This window comes from Panthera uncia, chromosome B4 (assembly GCF_023721935.1).
Source record: "Panthera uncia isolate 11264 chromosome B4, Puncia_PCG_1.0, whole genome shotgun sequence".
Classification (NCBI taxonomy): Eukaryota; Metazoa; Chordata; class Mammalia; order Carnivora; family Felidae; genus Panthera; species Panthera uncia.
The window spans coordinates 49,438,318-49,458,458 of record NC_064809.1 but is presented as its reverse complement, the minus strand read 5'-3'; the positions used below and the strand labels follow the sequence as shown (position 1 = coordinate 49,458,458).

The 20,141-nt window shown below is 35.3% G+C and overlaps 1 pseudogene; it reads left to right on the top strand.

The window, feature by feature from the left end:
* Positions 1–18,930: 18,930 nt before the first annotated feature.
* LOC125920398 (double homeobox protein A-like) lies at positions 18,931–19,724 on the top strand (annotated as a pseudogene).
* Positions 19,725–20,141: the final 417 nt, after the last annotated feature.

Here is a 20,141-nt window from a genome sequence, read left to right as displayed (position 1 = left end):
TCTACAAAGGTGCCAAGGTGATTCCATGAGAAAATACAGCCTTTCAACATATAGTGCTGGTATCATTATATATTATTCCTCTTGATCTCTGATAATTTTGTCTTGAAGTATCTTTATCTGATATTAATAGAGCCATTACTGCTTTCTTTTGATTCATGTTTGTATTATATATATTTTTAATATATGTAATTTCATTGTTTTACTATCAGATCGCTCATATTATTATATTTTAATAGAATTACTTACAAATAGCACATTAGTTGTGTCATGTTTTTGATCCATTCTCTCAGTTTCTATTAATTGATGTATTTAGATCACTTAAATTTAATGTAATTATTGACATATTAGGACCTAAGTGTCCTAATTTTTTATTGTGATAAAATAAACATAATATAAAATGTATCACTTAAGCCATTTTAAAGTGTATGATTCATTGTGATTTAGTAGATTCACAATGTTGTGCAATCATCACATCTACATGGTCCCAGAACATGTTTATAACCTCAAAAACCTGTACTCCTCAAAATGGGAGTTTATAACTCCCATTAGGGAGTCTGTTTTCATCTTCCCCTCCTGATAGCTGCTGCCAACCATTAATGTGCTTTCTGACTTTCAGATTTTTTTTTATTCTGAATACCTAATATAAATGGAATCAAACTGTATGTGAATATTTTGTCTGGCTTTTTTTTTTTTTTTTGGTTACTATGATGTGCTTAAGGTTTATTAATGCCATAGCATGTATGAGCATTGATTCCTCTTTATGACTGAATAGTATTCCATTGTATGAATATGCCACATTCTGTTTATCCATTTATTAACTGATGGACATATGGGTTGTTTCCCCTTTGTTATTGTGAATAGTGCCACTATAAACACTTGGCTACAAGTTTTTTGTCTGAACACCCATTTTCAATTCTCAGCTCTTCACTAGGAATTTTCTGACACTACCCAAACAGGGCAGAGGAGGAATGACCCATTACTCTGAGTGGGGTGGAGGTTTCTCACAAGATCTCCACTGAAACTGTGGGTAGAAAAGGGGGTTTGTAGCCATTCAGTGGAGATAAATGTCTTGGCTCCTAAGTAGACCTTCTCTGGCATCACCCAGCATGGGAAGTAGGATGCTATGTTAATAGCATCCCAATATCTAAGGGTCCCACTTGGCCTGTATGTTGTCATGAGTAAGGATGGGCTACAATTATTTTTCTGTGGCAAAAACAGGGTAATTAGTGTTTAAAAGTTTTCTGTCTTCCTAGACTCCCCCCTTTCTAGTCCTTTGGCTAGAGAAAGCTGAATTTTACTGGATTTTTTTTCCCACACCACTAACAGTTCCAGGTTGGCAACTTCATCAAAACCAAGCATAGAATACATGGCATGAAGAGAAAACTCAGGGAACTCACCATCATGTTGTTCCTTTTGTCCGAAAGTCCCCAGCCAGTCTTCTTTCTTCACAACATCTTCAGGATCTTATTTTTATTTTTTTCAGCATATCTCAGAGATATTATAGGTTGCATTTCAGACCAACACAATAAAGTAAATATCACAGTAAAGTGAATCAAATTAATTTTTGGTTTCCTAGAGCATAATAAAAGTTATGTTTACACTATACTATAGTCTACCAAGTGTGCAATAGCATTATATCTAGAAATACAATGTACATACTTTAATTAAAAATACTTTATTGTTAAAAATGCTAACCATCATCTAAGTTTTCAGTGAGTCATACTCATTGATCACAGATCACCCTAACAAATATAATAATAAAGAAAAAAGTTTGAATATTATGAAAATTACCAAAATGCGACACACAGACATGGAATGAGCAAATAATGTTGGAAAAATGGCATCAGTAGACTTGCTCAACCCAGGGTTGAGACAAACCTTCAATCTATAAAATAATGTAATATCTATGAGGTGCAATAAAGCAAAGTGTGATAAGGGTTGCCTGGGTGGTTCAGTCAATTAAGCATCTGACTCTCGACTTCGGCTCAGGTCATGATTTCATGGTTCATGAGTTTGAGCCTCATGTCAAGGTCTGGGCTACTTGGGGTTCTCTCTCTCTCCTTCTCTCTCTCTCTTTCTGCCTCTTCTTTGCTGGCATGCACACTCTCTCTCAAAATAAATAAATAAACTTAAAAAATGTTTAAAATTAAAAAAAATAAAACTAAGAAAAAAAGCAACGTGCAATAAAATGAGGTATGCCTGTGTATTGTCCTAGGATTTTAGTTACATAGTAAGAGGCATAAAGAAAAGTACATGTATTCCACCTTAGTGGAAGTAGTAATCCCTGATTTCTTTTTTTTTAAGTTTATTTATTTATTTTGAAAGAGAGAGAGAGAGAGAAAGAGAAGGTGAATGTAAGAGCCAGTAAGCAGGAAAGGGGCAGAGAGAGAGGAAGAGAGAATCCCACCGTGCAGTCTCCATACTGCCAGTGTAGAGCCAGATGCAGGGCTCTGTCTCATGAACCATGAGATCACGACCTGAGGTGAAATCAAGAGTTCAATGCTTAATTGACTCAGCCAGCCAGTCACCTCCCCATCCTTGATTTCTTTTTATTAGAGGGATAGCAATTAGTTACTGGAAGTCTGAGCGACTATAAGCTCTCAGAAATTGTCTTTCAACTTGAAACCCTATCTCTTCCAGATACATGGGCAAGGTAACTTGTTTGACAGATCACCTGTGAACACATTCAAATAGGCTGATACATAGCAAATCATGTAAAAACATATCAGTAACACTTATAGTGTTACATCAGTTTGTGGCCCCTATCCACCATCACTTATACTTCACAAAAGAGATATACTGCACATTTTCAAGACACAAATTTAGGAATTATGAAATTATCCAGGTTCCATCCTCAATTAAATGTGAGCATTTGACCTCAGGCATTGTTCACATGGCAATATCACACACATAGGAACTATAACATGGTGCCTGAGCCACCGTGGCAGCATGTCTCTCATTGAGTGTTGAACTAGAGCTCTCTGTATCCCTAATTCTAAAGGCAGAATTTTTTTCCTGAATAAGTCCAAGCCTCCTGGAGGGTGTCAAGTCACCAACATAAGGGGAAAAGAAAAAAAGAGATTCTGAGCAAACTTTATAAATCTTTGCCCAAATCTCCCACCTACCACTAGCATTGTCAAAATATCCCTGCTAAGTCCACAGCAGCTTTTGTGACTTAGAATTGGGTTTGAAGGTGAAATCTCTTTGGTTCTTCTACAGTTGCCAAAATCAGACCATTCAATGTGGTCACTCTTCCTCACAGCAAAGGAATTTCTATTGCTAAAAGAGTGAAAATTCTTCCTCATGAATTGGTTGATTTGGACAATCTTCTTATGATTTTTTTAAAGAATTTTTTTCTTATTTATTAATCAAGATAGTAACTGTGCTTGTCTTAGGATACGAAATGAGTGAAAATAGATTGCCAATATAAATCTATGATTATCTATAATTCTTAAATAAGCATCATCGTATGCTTGCATCATTAATAATTTTATCAGGTATAAAAGTGTGTATTAAATGCATTGCAAATGAATATTAATTATATTCAGCAATTAACTGTTAATTTGAATAACACATGAATATGCTTTCATGCTTTTCAATTCTGACTGATTTGATTTTAAGTACCCATCAAACCATGATATGATTTGAGAATTTTAAAAATTAATCATCCATATTGATAGTTTCAAAAATTTGAGTAAATGTTTTTGTTCTATAATCTTACTTTTTAACTAAACAAAAGTTGCTGCATCAAGTTTTAGTATCATTTTAAAATATGTCCTTGTAGAAGTTACCATAAATGTCGACATTTTCAGCAGCATAAATTTATAGTGACACTGAATTTTTATGACACTATAAAAGTCCCTACTCATGATGACATCTACAGCTGCATTTTCACAGAAATATAAGAATTTGTATTTTAGACATGTGGTTTATCCTATGTGGTTTTTCAAAGAAAGGAAACTGGTGTAAAAATATTTCTGATATCCCCAAACAAGTCAAATATATGTCATGGGGATTTAAATATCTAGTTTCATTCTTTTAATATTTGGCAGCCAAAGAATCTGTATCAGTTACTTTTAAATCAAACTAGTTAGAGAAAAGGAAGGAAGAGTGTAGCTGGAAATTGGATGAGTTCATTAGTGGAAGAAAGAACAGATTTCTACAAAGATAAATGGGTGACTGAAACAAAACTGCTACCATTTAAGTCCCCGGAGACTTCCAGAACTGTTGTCTTGATCTGCCTAATAGTTACAACACTTAGAGAAAATGATAGATATTATATGTAAATCACTTTTTTAGTTTCTTTGAAGTTGAAAAGAGACAATATTTGTTTCAGGGTAAATATAACCAAAATATGTGTAATTTCCTATTTAGGACACAATTACATTTAATAATCTTTAAATTTTCTTGCAGTTAAATCTAATCAAATGCTGGCTGCTGCTTCCTCAAGAATTGGCTAGAAATGTCTCAAAAAGAAATTTATAAGAGTTATACATTTTATGAACCACTATTTGCTGATCTCAAGTTATCTAGGGGAACAGAAAAATTGTGAGTTCCAGGAATAAAACAACTCTTGGCAGGTTATTCATTCTAAAGGAAAAGTAACTTTATACATGAAGTATTAAAGGGTAAGAAATCTTATTTAATACAGAAGCTGTCCTATCTCACTATTTATCATGAAATTTTCCTAATCTCCATAAGCCTAAGGAAAATGTTTACCCTCCTATTACTACTAAATGGTAATTGCTAATACTGATATGTAAGTCATATATACACATGCAGTATATAATACTATATCCTATACAATGCTACATGAGTAGTATGCAACAATACCATATGCTATATATATAACACCGTAATATATATATATATATATATGTGTGTGTGTGTGTGTGTGTGTGTGTGCATTAGTGCTATGAAACAAATTTAGAACTTGGCAACTAAAGGTGTTATGTGAACACAAGTTATGAATAGCAGCTTAATTTCATAAAAAAGCAAAGTGTCTAACACAATTATATTGACTGTAGTGTTACACTATCATTTCAAATGTAATCACTTATATCTTATTAATCCTTAGAAAACATGAAACAATTCAACTCTAATATCTTTCTACTATGCTAATGTGAACTTTTATTTTTGGTATGATTTGCTCTTTCTGCTTTTTTGTTTCTCAATTTTAGCATTGTCTCCTTAGGAGACCATCTGTGAACATTCTAGGCTCATACTCACTATCATAGAACTATTTATATTTCTTTCTTAGTTCTTTGCACTTATCTGCTAACTTTTTATCATTTTTTACATGATGGAGTATAAGTTTTGCGTGGGCATTAAACATACTACTTAATGCAAAATAGGTATAAAGTTAATATTATAGGTTGGGAGAAAAAAATGAATCTTACCCTTTTAACTAAAATACTTAATATATTCAAATATTATTCTTTCCTTAAAGCTATTAATTATATGATCAATTTTATTATTCTCTCATGTAACAATATTCAATTAATATACAAATTTAATTGAATTATAAACTATATGGTTTTTAAAATAAGTGATTATATGCATATATGTATTAGTAATGATAGATAAAATTTATGTAACACTTCCTAAATAATAGGCAAAGTGTTAGGTGTTTTATAATCATTATTTTATATAATCCTCAAAGCACTATTATGGGGTAGATATTATTTTTCATATTTTACATGACAGAATGGTAACCCCTTAGGAGAGAGGGAGAAAAGAAGCAATGTGTGAGAGAATAAGACAACATAGAATACAGGAAAGGAGAACAAGAGAGAGAGAGAGAAAGAAGGAGAAAGAAAGAAAGGAGTGAGAAAGAAATTGGGAGCAGCTACCTTGAACCTTTAAGTGAATAATATCATTTGAGTAAAGAATATAGTTTAAGCCAAGATACAAGGGTGGATTTTGAGGCTTTGTTTGTTTGTTTATTTGTTTTGAGATTGAATATGTATTTCGATTTTCCATTTCTATTTGGGGGGTGGTGGGCAGGTGGGTAAATAGGTGCATATCTTTTCTTCTGAATTTAATAAAATGCTGAGATGAACTTTTACATGTGGATTACATATGGGGAATACATGATTAGTTGAGGGTACAATTTCATTAATTTTTTTTTAAATCTGTATTTATTTTTGAGAGAGAAAGAGACAGAGTGTAAGTGGGGGAGGAAGAGAGAGAGAGGGAGACACAGAATCTGAAGCAGGCTCCAGGCTGTCAGCACAGGGCCCAACACAGGGCTTGAACTCATGAACCGTGAGATCATGACCTGAGCCAAAGTCAAACGTTTAACCAACTGAGCCACGCAGGCATCCCACAGGGTACAATTTCACTTCAAACAGTTCTTGGAATTATATTTTAGAAATTGGGTGTTGCTAAGTCACAAATTCTGATTGTCTCTAAAATATTGCAAGTCAGATAGAAATTGTCCACACTACTGTTATGGCATTATTATTTTACAGACTATTGGATGTAATAGCTATAAAGCATTATGAATTCAAATTCACAAAATTGTGGAAGTGTAATAAAATTCTTTATTACATTGCAAGCTTCTATTTTTTTTTTTTTTTTTTTTTTTTGCTTCATTACAAAAATGGAGATGTTCTTAGGAAGTGCTGTATTAGAGACGGGGAAAAACTCTGAGCTGTAAATAGAACATTCTACTTAAATGCAAGCAGTAACAAATCTTAGAGGCATAAAAATGTTGAAGATTAAGTGAGTGACTGAAATTTCATATTAAAAATAATTTTTTCCTATTTAGAGTTATTACATGTCTTTGTTTTGTGACAAAATGCCTGGCCATAGATTGGATATGCATCTTGATAGGTAGCTAGCTATTGTAGTAAATAGATGAGTGCATAACAATATGCCATCAGGAAAACATTTCTCCTCTGTGTTTAGGTCTGGGGGATTTCTGCCAATGGCTGTTTGGGAATGTGGCGAGTAATGTGGAAGCTCAGATACTCCAAATCCAATCAATATGGCAGTGATTACAGTCAAAAGTTGAGGGAAAAATTTAACTGTCATTCCAAACCCAATAGATATCTGAATTTTCAGTATTAGGAAAAGCATTTAGGGACAGGAAAGTGATGAAAGGAAACTAAGTCCAAACAGTACATAATCAAGATATCAGGGTTGATTTAAGGAGCTGGAGGTAATACAGATAAAGTTTTCATCTCTTGAAATCAGATCTCCAACAAGCAACATACTTGTACATAGAAATAAAGGAATTCCTCACACCTAATTAAGAGGCCTTCAGAGTTTTAACTGAAGAATCTGTGCCTGTGTAATTTTCATTGGTAAGTGTAGAATGAACTTTCATATTGCCTCGTAGACTTCAGATTGAATAGGATAAATTTAGATTAAAAACTGGGGATAGGCCAGGATTTTGGTGTGTAAAGGGGAGAGCTGAAATGAAACCATCTGTAGTCACCCAGTTAACTGAGAGCTAAGATTTTTATACTAATATGGCTCAATTATTTGACAGTCTGCAGTTTGCATTTATACAAGTTTATTTATTATTCTGGATAGTTTTTTCTCATGATATTAGTTTCAATTGCTGCTGTAACAAATTATCAGTTAGTGGCTTAACATAACACTTATTTATTATCTCACAGCTCTATGGGTCACAAATCCAGTTATACTGTGGCTCAACTTGTTTCTCTTTAGAGTCTGACAAAGTTGAATCAAAGTGTCTATACGATTCCATTGCTGTCTGGAGGCTTTAGGGTAGAATGTATTTCTAGGCTCATTCAGGTTATTAGAATCCAGTACCATACAGCTGTAAGACTGAGGTCCCCATCATTTCCTTGTTGGATTTTTCTCAGCTTCTAAAGGAAGTTCACATTCCATGGTGTATGGGCCTCTTCCTCCCTCCATCTTTAAAGCCAGCAATGGTGGATCAAATTGTTTTCATGCTTTAAATTTCTCTGACACTCCCCTTCCCTGCTTTGGCTTTTATTCCACCACACCTCTCTGACTCTAGGTGAAGAAACTTCTGTTATTTATTTATTTAAGTTTATTTATTTATTTTGACAGAGAGAGAGAGAGAGAGAGAGAGAGAGAGAGAGAGAGAGAGAGAATCCCAAGCAGGCTGTGCACTGTCATCATGGAGCCTGACCTGGGGTTCAATTTCATGAACTGTGAGTAGTGACCTGAACTGAAATCAAGAATAGGAGATTTAACCAACTGATCCACCCAGGCACTCCAGAAATTTCTGTTTTTAAGGGCTCATGTAATTATACTCTGCACAGCTGGATAATCTCTCCCTCTCTATTTTAATGTTCCTAACTTTGTATATTCAAAGTCCCTTCACAGAAGTACTTAATGTTTGTTTGAATATTAGGGGACAAGATTCTTAGGGAACATCTTTAGAATTTGGCCCACAAAACCCAGGAAGATAAAGCTGCAAATAATTTAATTTTTTTTCTTTTCCCCATGAACTTACTGAATATCTATTTATGTGAAAAACAGACTACCTAACTAACGCTCAAACAATACTGTCCTTATTATAATAGATTGCTCAACTATTTTTTTTAAATATATGAAATTTATTGTCAAATTGGTTTCCATACAACACCCAGTGCTAATCCCAAAAGATGCCCTCTTCAATTCCCATCACCCACCCCCCCATCAGCCCTCAGTTTGTTCTCAGTTTTTAAGAGTCTCTCATGCTTTGGCTCTCTCCCACTCTAACCTATCTCTTTTTTTTTTTTCCTTCCCCTCCCCCATGGGTTCCTGTTAAGTTTCTCAGGATCCACATAAGAGTGAAAACATATGGTATCTGTCTTTCTCTGTATGGCTTATTTCACTTAGCATCACACTCTCCAGTTCCATCCACTTCAACTAGTTTTATTATATAGTCTGTCTGTTTCAAACTCTGTGCCTGTGGTTCCAACAAACCTAAGCCATTTGTATCTCAAACTTTGCCTCATTCCAGTCAGACCCCTTCACTGAAAACTAGTCGCAGAATCTTATAAATACCCCACCTACCACTGATCTCTGAATTCACAGACGCCACTAACATTTTGTTTAGATAGTGATCTTCTTTGCTGTAGTAAGCAATAAATTTGTTTTTTCTTTATCACCAGGTTATTTTGATGGCCTTTTTGGGAAGTCTGTAGTCAACAGAGGCATGCCATGAGAGGAAGAGCCTGCATACTTTCAGTTTTATTGAGCTTCGATACCATGAGGAAAAGGATTTGGTTAACACTTCAGCTCTCTTATATTACAGACTCTCAATGAAGTAGGAATTGAAATCTATAATTTCTGGTTTTGATTCCAGAAGTTCCAAATTCCAAAGCATTTGAAACATTGTGAGACACTATGTCTCTGGATGCACATAGGCTGAAATGAAAGCACTGTCCAGGATCTTTCAGAGAAACGAAGTTCTTGGAGAAGAGGAAGAGAAACTTTGGCTAGGGTTTGAACATGTCCATGACAGGAGGAATGAGCAGACTTTACCAGGAGAAATGCATGACAAGAGCAAAAACATTTTTCATACATAAGTAGGCAGGCTCTTCCTCCCATCTTAGTTGTTTTGATTTGCTTAATTGGTATGACTGCTGAGCAAAAATAAATCAGAGAAAATGACTGATTTATTATTATAACATAGAAACACAGCATTGCCCATTGTAGAGAGAATAGAATAGGAAGACTGGAAGAAAAGGAAGAACAGGAATTGGGTTAGTAAAACACAAAGAAAGTCACTGTAGAAGTTACTTGGAGGGGGATGTGGGAGAAGGAGATGATAGTTAAGACTTTTGAGGAGATAAGGAGAGGACTCCTGTGTGTGATTGAAAGAATAGAAAAAAAGTTGTTGTTTTGTGGCATTCAATAAAATGCCCCATTGGTATATTTTTGAAACCATTCAAAAGTCTAAATATCCTTTCAATTCTGTTTTTTTTAGATATTGTATTTGAGTTATTTTTCATGTACCATAGTGTTAATATGATCGAACAAAAGAAAGTGATCAGGTTTTTTGTTTTGTTTTGTTTTGGTTTGGTTTGGTTTGGTTTGGTTACATAGAAATAAGCAAAGTAAAGCTTAGAAAAATCAAGGAACATGCCCATGATGAACATCTGGTAAGTGATAGTGTCACATGAATCAAAGTGCAGAGGGATGCACTAGCAGGAGCAATGTCTGCAGTAGGAGTGGGCAAGAACCAAACAGGAAGTATTTTAGGCTGTACAAATCATATGGCATCACGTACTCAACTCTGCTGTTGCAGTCCAAGAACAGCCACAGACAACACATAAATAAATGGATGTGGCTATTTTCCAATAAAACTATATTTATTAAATCTGGTGAAAGTTCCAATTTAGTCCATGGACTAAAGTTTATCAAATCCTAATCTAGAACATTTGAAAGATAAAGAGAAACCAATAACTATAAGGACTATGGAACTGATATCTTTGACAAGTATCACTGATTCATTGAAGAGACAAAATGACAGATTCAGATCTACTACTTAAAAATTTAAGTTAAGTGTCAGGGTCAGAAGTCCTAAATGACAACATAGAATGAGGCCTATCTCTGAGAGCAGGAAAACACACTCAGCTGATGATTAAGCCCATGATTTAATTATAAGAGTAGCAAAGATTCATAGACAACCAAATTCTCATCCTTGGCAAGTCACATATGTGAAAGCCAAGGATGTGATAGGCAAAAAAGTGGAACCCTGTGACTTGGGAGGTCATATCTAGGTTGGTGCACTGGAGAACTTTGAATCTTCTGATTATGCTGGACCCACCGGGCATGCTGAAGTATTCTAAATGCTGTTTTATAAAAGAGAGATCCCAACTACCTTGGTAGGGGACTATGAAGTGACTTCAAATGAAGTGGAGATCTTATAGGTAAATATTCTCCTTCTTCAGGATCTGCCACATCTTTCCCTTTTGATCACTAGAGCTATAACTTTTCACAGTGTCAAATACCAGCATATCCAGGCTGGGAAAATGGCAGGCTCCTAAGAAATGAAAAGAAATATAAGCCAATGGTGCTGTAGGACACAGCTAATACATACCAGTAGGATCCAGAAAACTATACTTTATCGAAGGGCAAGGCCAAATATAAAGCTGAGAAGTGGGTGTATTCCGATGACTCAAGATTTAACACATTGGGATGGACACTTGGGGATGTTTGAATTTGTTTGGAAGCTTGTAAAAAAAAAAAAAACATTACCAGACCTCTTGTAGTCAACTGTAGAGGATGGAATCAAAAGGCCCAGACAGTTGGCACGCTAGAATGGATCTTCTGTAAGAGTGGAAAACACAAGAGTGTTGCTCCAGAAGACCCAAGTGACATTCTTTTTACAAAGATATTAAGATTCTGGTGAGAATGTTCCCAAAATTCCCAAGAGCTCAGTAGTGACTGTCCTCTGAAGTCTAAGAGAATGCTATTACAGAATTGGGATACCTGGTGCCAATGGGGGAAGACTGAATCTCTGTGCCAACAGCTCAGAGCCTGGAGCCTGCTTCAGATTCTGTGTCTCCCTCACTCTCTGCCCTTCCCCTGTTCCCACTCTGTGTCTCTCTCTCTCTCTCAAAAATAAATAAATATTAAAAAAAAATTTTTTTTAAGTCAAAATCTCAATTTCCTCATTCAAATCTGTTTTCAGACCCAGACCCTATCAAGTAACTAAAAGGCCACTTTTCTATGAAGAAGAATCTTAAAACACCACAAAAAAAAAAAGAAAGAAAAAAACAATCACAGTAATGTTTCCCCAATTCTTCCCTAAAGAGACATGTAGCCATTTATTTTGTTGGCCATACACTGGTGAAACAAATCTATTGAAGGTTATTTGATATAGGACCAGAGCTTATGCTAAAGTCTGGAGACCTGAATTTCCATCATGCACTCCCCATAATAGTGGGGACAAATGGGGGTTGGGTAAGTATGATATAGCCTAGGACTTTTTCACAGTGGATCTGTTGAATCTATAAACCCATTCAATTCATTCCCCAAATTTCTATTTGAAAAGGCATGCTGAGAAGCTGTCAAAATGAATCACATTAGTTCCTTGACTTAGAGAATAGCAACTACAGTATTATAGTAAGAAAGGACAAAGAAAAGCCTTGAAAGAGTTCCTAAACCTACTGTCAGAGATTCATTCACCTCATCTCTAAAACCTTTACATTTACAGCATGGACCGCCCAATGTAGTAAGTGATTATATATTGTCTATTTATTCTCTAATTTTTTTCTACATATATGCATGCAGATTATTTCATCATTTTCCCACTGCAAATCATCCCATTCTTTATTTTCTATATCTGTTAATTGCAACATCATTCAGCCTGAAACAGAAATATCAGAGTTTGCTTTACTCATCTCCCATGTTTAATTCATCACAAGGTCTTAACAATTTTGTTACTGAAATATTGCTCACACTCCCCTTTATGCATTCCTATTGACAGTGCTCTAATTTAGGTCTCTATTACAGTTCTCTTGACTACTGTAACTGCCCCATTCTTCCCCCTCTTACTCAGTCTAATCTATCCTCTATATTGCAGCCAGAACTCTCTTTCTAAAATGTAGGCAATTCAGTCATTCCTTCATTTGCAAACTTCCAAAAAGTCCCTGAGGCTTACAGGATCAAGTAGAAACACTAAAGTATGAATTCAAAGCTCTTTAAAATCTGGCCTCACTATAAATTTCCAACTTTATCCCCCACTGCTTCTCACCCATCCACTCTAATTATTTCTGTTCTGGTTTCATTCATCATTTATCAAAATACATTGTTCTTTTCCTACTCTCCTTTTTATCCTAGTAAATCTTATTCAGACTTCAACTTCCAAAGATCTCATATTATCTCCATCTGAAGACATTTCTATTGTTCTCTCACTTCACTCATCATTATTCTTCCTCTACTCCACCAACACATGTCCCTGCCTTTTTTCACACCAAACTTGTACACAAAAAGAGACAATCAAACTTGACAGATTCAGTGAAGTGATTATGGATACAGTGTCTTGGGGTTAGACAGATCTTGTTGATCCTCTGCTTACTTTTGAGTTATCACTTATATCTGAGTGAACTTTAGGGAGTTTCTAAGCCTCTGCACCTGTTAGTTTTCTCATCATCAAAATGTAGATTAAAATATATCCCCCTCATAGGAATATTATAAGGATGACATGGAATAGTGAAGATCAATTCATTTACATTGATGCATAGTAATTGTACAACTTAGCTGTTATTGCTGTGTTCCTATATTGTATATATACACACATAGATATTTATCATACACATACATATGTATGCATAGACTGAGAGAAATAATATTTATCTGTTAAACTTTGACCTCTTTGAAAGAAAGTTTCATATTTCGCTCCTGTTACCCAAATTTGTATGTATGTGTGTATGTGTGTGTATTTATTTTGAGAGAAAGAGCAAGCATGGGAGGGGCAGAGAGTGAGAAAGGAAGAGAGGGAATCCCAAGCAGGCTCCTCTCTGTCAAAGCAGAGTCCTACATGGGGCTTAAATTCACAAACCATGAGATCATGACCTGAGCCAAAACCAAGAGTCAGTTGCTTAACCAACTGAGCCAGCCAGGTGCCCCTACCCAAATTTTAAATGCTTGGAACAATGAAGTAACTTAATAGATATTTGGAAAAGTATTATTTTTTATATCCTATATTATTTTTAAGGTATAGTAGGTGTTTAGTAGAAGCTAGTTGACTTGTTGACATATGCTTTAGCAACATGTATGACTGAGGTCTACTCCATGCAAGTTACATACAATAAAATTGGGAAAGGATGATATATAATCAAATACTTCTACTGAATAAAGTAGAAAGAACATAAAAACAGAGGTTCTACTCATACAGAAATGATGGATATAGTACATTACTTCAGATGTATAGAAGTTGGAATCATGGCATTGATACATATGCTATTAAGAAGTACAAGAAGTAAAAGGACACAGTATTAATTAAGTTATAATGAAAAGCACAAAACCTCTTGACATTTTTTAATTTTAAGTGCTTGCTAACTATTAGCATGCAAGATATTTCCAAAACTGAAAAAAAATAGAAAAAATCACTTACGTTTTATATTATAAATCTGCCCCCAAATACCTGGTAATAGAGGTAAAAAGTTTTAGAAATTATTTTTAAGTTCAATTAAGTGGGGACAAAAATGCTTTGTAATTATAATACGAAGAAATATAGGACTTAAACATCTTAACACTGGATCTATGATGAAGAGGATACTTATGATAGGAGGACTGGTCTCTGAGTATATCAAAGTGAGTCTTCTACTTTGACAGCGCTCACTTAATATCTACCTTATTAACTGTCATCTTCTCACTCATTCACAAAAACTTACAAATTGTCAAGTTTGTCCTCTGGTGTCACATTTCTCTTTACCTTTACTAATTTTGCTCAAAAAGTATTATTGTTTGGTCCAATATGATAAGACATGTTTAAGCTAGTAGTATACTCACGCTCCTAACACACTTTCACATTTTGTGGAAGACTGCATGAAATTTCAAGTGAGATGATACTTACTTCTCTAGCTTTTTGGAACAAGCCACATACACCTTGCTACTATAAAAAAAAAGCAGGTAAAAATGTATCTATAAATGTGATATTGATGGATATAACATGAAAAAACCTCCTTGCATGATTTATTGAGAAAACATCCCAAATTGGATGTAATTTGTACATATTTCCAAACTTGTCCTAGTTTAAGCTTTTTTTGTTATTGTTATGCTATCGTAGTCTCAATTAGTGATGAATCACTGAATCATTAGAATGGTGACCAACTTCACTACAAATGTGCACACACACATGTATATGCATATATGACTGTTTTGAAAAATAATTTTACATTTAAATAGCGTCCATTATTCTTGGCTGATCTTTAAAATCTTCATTTTTTTCTTTTTTTTTAATTTTTTTTTAACATTTATTCATTTTTGAGACAGAGAGAGACAGAGCATGAATGGAGGAAGGTCAGAGAGAGAGACACAGAATCTGAAACAGGCTCCAGGCTCTGAGCTGTCAGCACAGAGCCCGACGCAGGACTCGAACTCACAGATTGTGAGATCATGACCTGAGACGAAGTCGGACGCCCAACCGACTGAGCCACCCAGGTGCCCCTAAAATCTTCATTTTTAATCAAAACATGAGAGAATTATAAAAAAAACAGGAATGATAATAATTCAACCATCACAGTACTCTTTTTAAGAATAAAATTCTTGGGGTGCCTGGTTGATTCAGTCAGTTGAGCATCTGACTTTAGCTCAGGTCATGATCTCACAGTTCATGAGTTCGAGCCCCACATTAGGCTCTGTGCTGACAGCTCAGAGTCTGGAGCCTGATTCGATCTGTGTCTCCCTCTCTCTCTGCCCCTCCCCCGCTCATGCTCTGTCCCTCAATAATAAATAAACATTAAAAAAATAAAATAAAACAGGTGTTTCTTTAAAAGAAAAGAATAAAATTCTTATAAATTATTGTAGTGAAAAAAAAAATCCTAGCTGTGCTGAACTGACAGTATATTATTGTTTAAGTGATTCACTGGTCAGCAGTATTCTGGCAGAAGAGTTTATGTTCATCAGAATAGTGGGCAAAGTTTGATGGGAACAGATGAACCAGAAAATTTTTTTTGATTTACTTGTTCGCATTGCTTCCAAGATTTGAAGAACTAAATGTAATTAAACCTCATAATGATTTACTGAAGAAGGTTATATTTTGCAGGGTCATACAAATTTTGGACTATATTGTACAGCCACTCCATCATCCAGGCCTTTGATAATAGCATTACTATATGTAGGCACTATTCTCTCTCTCCTCTCTTTCTTCTTTCTTTCTATATGCGTGTGTCTACATATGTATACATATATACACACACATTCATTTCTGTACATATATATTATATTTATATGTATACATAAATATATATTCATTAAATCTTTCAAACTTTATATATGGTTTAGGTAATATTTTTAACAGTAGAAGAAACTGAGCCTGTAGAGACTAGGTAGATTGTTCACAAAGCAATAGAGTAAATGGCTTCAAATTCAGCTAGTTTCACTCAGAGCCTGGACTCTTAACACTACTTATCTGCCAATGGTAGAAATGATTTTTTTTTAAGTCTAGCATTCTGCTTTTAAAAGTAGATTTTAAAAATCAGAATAATCGAGTCAGAGCCAGTTACTTTGTTCCTGGGTATGGTGACAAACACTGGCTACTAATAATGCAGCATGTCCAAGGAAGGGCGAAACAGAGCCAAATCTCTCTCTCTCTCTCTCTCTCTCTCTCTCTCTCTCTCTCTCTCATAATGGGGAGGAGTTTTACAGCTCATGAAAAGTAAGAGGAGATAATTATTCACTTCTAAGAGGATTCTAATGTTTTGCTCCAAGGGAAATGTGTGCTACTGACAGAAAGAACAGTTGTATTTTTACAAGTAACTCACATTTACTGGCATGGGTCTCAACAGGAATTGGTGCACCCATGTTCTTTCTCTGCACTAGGCTACAGTACCTAAGGAGAACATGAAAAGATGCTCACTATATCCTGACGGACTACTGGAATTTTCAAAACTCACAAAAGAATCAGAGGGAAAAAAATTTCCTATGAGGAGATTAAGATGCTTCTTAAGGTGGGCTGGGTGGTCCTCAGACTGACTCTCTTGAGACTGCAATGGATTTGGAGGAACTGGAAGAGAAAAAGGCAAGTCATGTTCTAAGCAAGTATACACACAGGACACCTGTCCTCAAAAGTCTGTGTTTTCCTTTATGCATCTCGAGGAAAAGTTTACATTTGTGTGTAAATTTTTAGTTCTCCTATATTGTGATACTGGGAGACTCTTGAAATTTGTCAAGGTTTCATGTAAACATCCTGCATCCTCATTACACCTTAGAGTGTTTGGTCTGGCAGTGACTGATGGACAAGCATGCCACTGAATCTCCTTGTGAGCTTTGGCAAAATGAGCTGGGAGGCTGATGGCTCTTTTCAGTGGACTAGGACATGGTACCAGTCACCTTCAGGTGAAAAACCCATTTCTTTGGAAATGCTAGAGAAATCACAGACTCACAAAAGTGAGTAAATACTTTGGGACTGCTGTCTACCCCTACCCCTACCCCACCCACACACAACATAGGCAGCAGTGAGGCTCCTATGACATGAAGACATAAAGAAGAATGTTCTTGTTACACCCAATCCATTAAACAAATAATGTTCTTATACAGCACACATTTCCATTTGTTTGGAGTGGCTTATATGCATTGTTTATACAGTCTAGCACTCTCTCAAAGTCACCCTGAGCTCTGTGCTTCTAATACTATTCATTAACTTGCCCAATATTGTCAGACCAACAAAAAATCAGAAGTTATCATCCTATGCTCTTGATAACCTTTTATCATGGTCTTCCAGGTTGATTTAGTAGATCTAAAGTGACTACCCTTTTCCAAAGAATAATTCTGGAACATTCATCATTTTCACGCTAATTTAATATTTCACTTTTATTATATATTGGTGATTGGAAGAGGTGATGAAGAGTAGTATTATAGCTGAGAAAAATCACAACCAACAGAAAGGGGGAACTACCCCCCAAAGTTCTTCCCAACGGAGGAAGCTATCTTTATTTGTATAAATAATGAAATTACTCTCTTCCTATCCAAAATCTTATCTTGTGGCTTTCATGAATGGAATTGGAAATGAAGAAACTAGCAGTACACATTGTTAGTAATTTTTATGAAGGTATATGTGTGTGTGTATTTGGTGAGGAGGTGCAAAGTGGGAAACACATTGATAGAGTGAATATGTCATGACACTGATTGGTCAACACAACAAGACTAAAAAAAATTGCATTTACCTTATTTCTGTTGCAATTATTTTCACCAGAACAGTCACTGAAATAGTAGAGACAATCATCTAAGGACTTGTCTCCACTTTAACTCTAGTTTGTCTTTCTGCTAGAAGTCTCCAGCAGAAGCCTCCTAGCTGACAAATTACAATTCATGTTACAGAGTTCATGTCCAGAGTTATCCTTGTTATACCTGACTCAAAAATCAACCTGCCATCTATGACATAATAAAAATTAAATGTCTCTTAATCACAGCACTAACTAGCAAGATGCAGACATAATTATATATTGGAATTGTCTAGGCTCTGCTAATTCTAATATTGAGATATTTCAAAAGAAAAAACAATGTCACGTTATATCTCCAATTCATTTATAGGCATGTTTTTTAACCCACTATTCTTCACGCTGTGTTAACATGTGACAGGGGTCAAGATTACATTAAATTATAGAAAAATTACTATAATTAACAGTGCCATTTGACAGCTTTATAGGTAACTGCTGTTCTTTAATTTGCTCTGAACAAGTTCTATTTTTCACTCTACTTCAGTGCTTTTTTACTCAAAATTTTTGGAACTACAAAACATAATTTTTCCCAAAATAAAAATAAAAATAATAAAATATAATATGGTTCCATTTAGTTTCTTTTTCAGACTGCATTATCTTGTTACAGTAATAATAATAGAAGAGAAAGATTATGAACAATGGATAAAAAATTTCTTTGATTGTAAACAGAGAAAATTATTTGTTTGTTTATTTTCTCCCCTTGCTCAAAGCTTATTCTCCACTTACATGACTTTTGGCCACCATTTAACTTCCTGATTTCAGAAGCAGATCTAATGGAGAATTTTGTTTTGTCATTGGACACAAATCAAAAGCTCTTTATCACTAAAACCCCCAAATGTTCATGACTTAAGCCTCCCATACCCTTCTTCCCTCTCTCCCTTCTTCCTTCCTTCCTTCCTTCCTTCCTTCCTCTCTTTCTGTCTCTTGTCTTTCTTTTTTCTTCTACTTTCTCTTTGGAGAGATATACTTTGCCCCCATCTAATGTGTATGACAATAATTCCATGACCAAAGAGAAAATTATTTAAAAGAACCAGAACTCTCTTCCAACATGGCTCAAGATATCTCTCCAAACAAGACCATAGCAATGAATCATAGACACAGCCACACCAAATTCACGGAAGATCAATTGAAAATTGATCAAAGCATTTGACCTCATCAAAGCATTTGACCAAAATCTTTACCCAGGTTATGCTATCAAACAAAAACTTGCTTAGAAGTCAACACTGAAGAGTCTAAAATCCAGATTTGGTTTCGGAATTGAAGAGCTAGGTATCAGGGCCAGAAAAAATCAGAACCCGATAAGGAGTTAGAATTAAGCCAAGACCAAGATCATCCTGAAAAGGACATTCAAAGTAGAGAAGACAGATGGTGCCGTACCTGCTATAGAAACCAATTAACTCGAAATTCAACCTTGAAAAGTTAAACCATTACATTGATTAACATACTTGCTTAGCTGGCTTTATGCATGTAGACTTTAGCAACTGTCCTAATAAAAAGAAGCTTCATTCTGGAGTTGGGGCTTCATTCTGACTCGAGTATGAGGACCTTCACTTAACTGCATTTTGTTTGCAGACTCATCTTTTGCGACTCCAACTCTGGCCATATACTCTGCAACAGTACCAGCTATACTTCCACACAATTACACAACCTCATTGAGGCATTTATGAACAACCCATATCCTGGCATCGATTCCAGAGAGCAACTGCTAAGGCAATTGGCATTCCTGAATCAAGAGTCCAAATTTGTTTTCAAAATCAGAGATCCAGATTCCATGTCCAGAGAAAAAGAGAACCTGATGATGAAGACTTAGAACAGAGACAAGACCAGGAACAGGATCTCTGAGATGAGAGAGTTCAAGGCATAGAAGCTACAGAAAATGGCACCAATATTATTATTGGTTGTCTTATTTCTCCAGAGCCAGAGCAAGACGGACAGACAGTGACATGCAATGTATTTGATATCTTCGGCCTGGACTCTAAATCTCTCTCACTCATCTTGGAAACATGTTTTTCTGAACACATCTTCAGATTTTCCAGAGATGAGCCTACTGGAGACACTAAACAGGACTTCAGAAGGCAGAGACAGGAACATGGTGCCAGACAGCCCGATGGACTGATCCTGGACCGAGAGTTCAGCAGATCTCAAGGACAATGAAATTAAACAATATCATTTTTCAGTCATCATAGTAATTGTGATTTAAAAAAGGAAAGATTTTATTTTTAAGTAATCTCTATACCCTATGTGGGCCTTGAACTCACA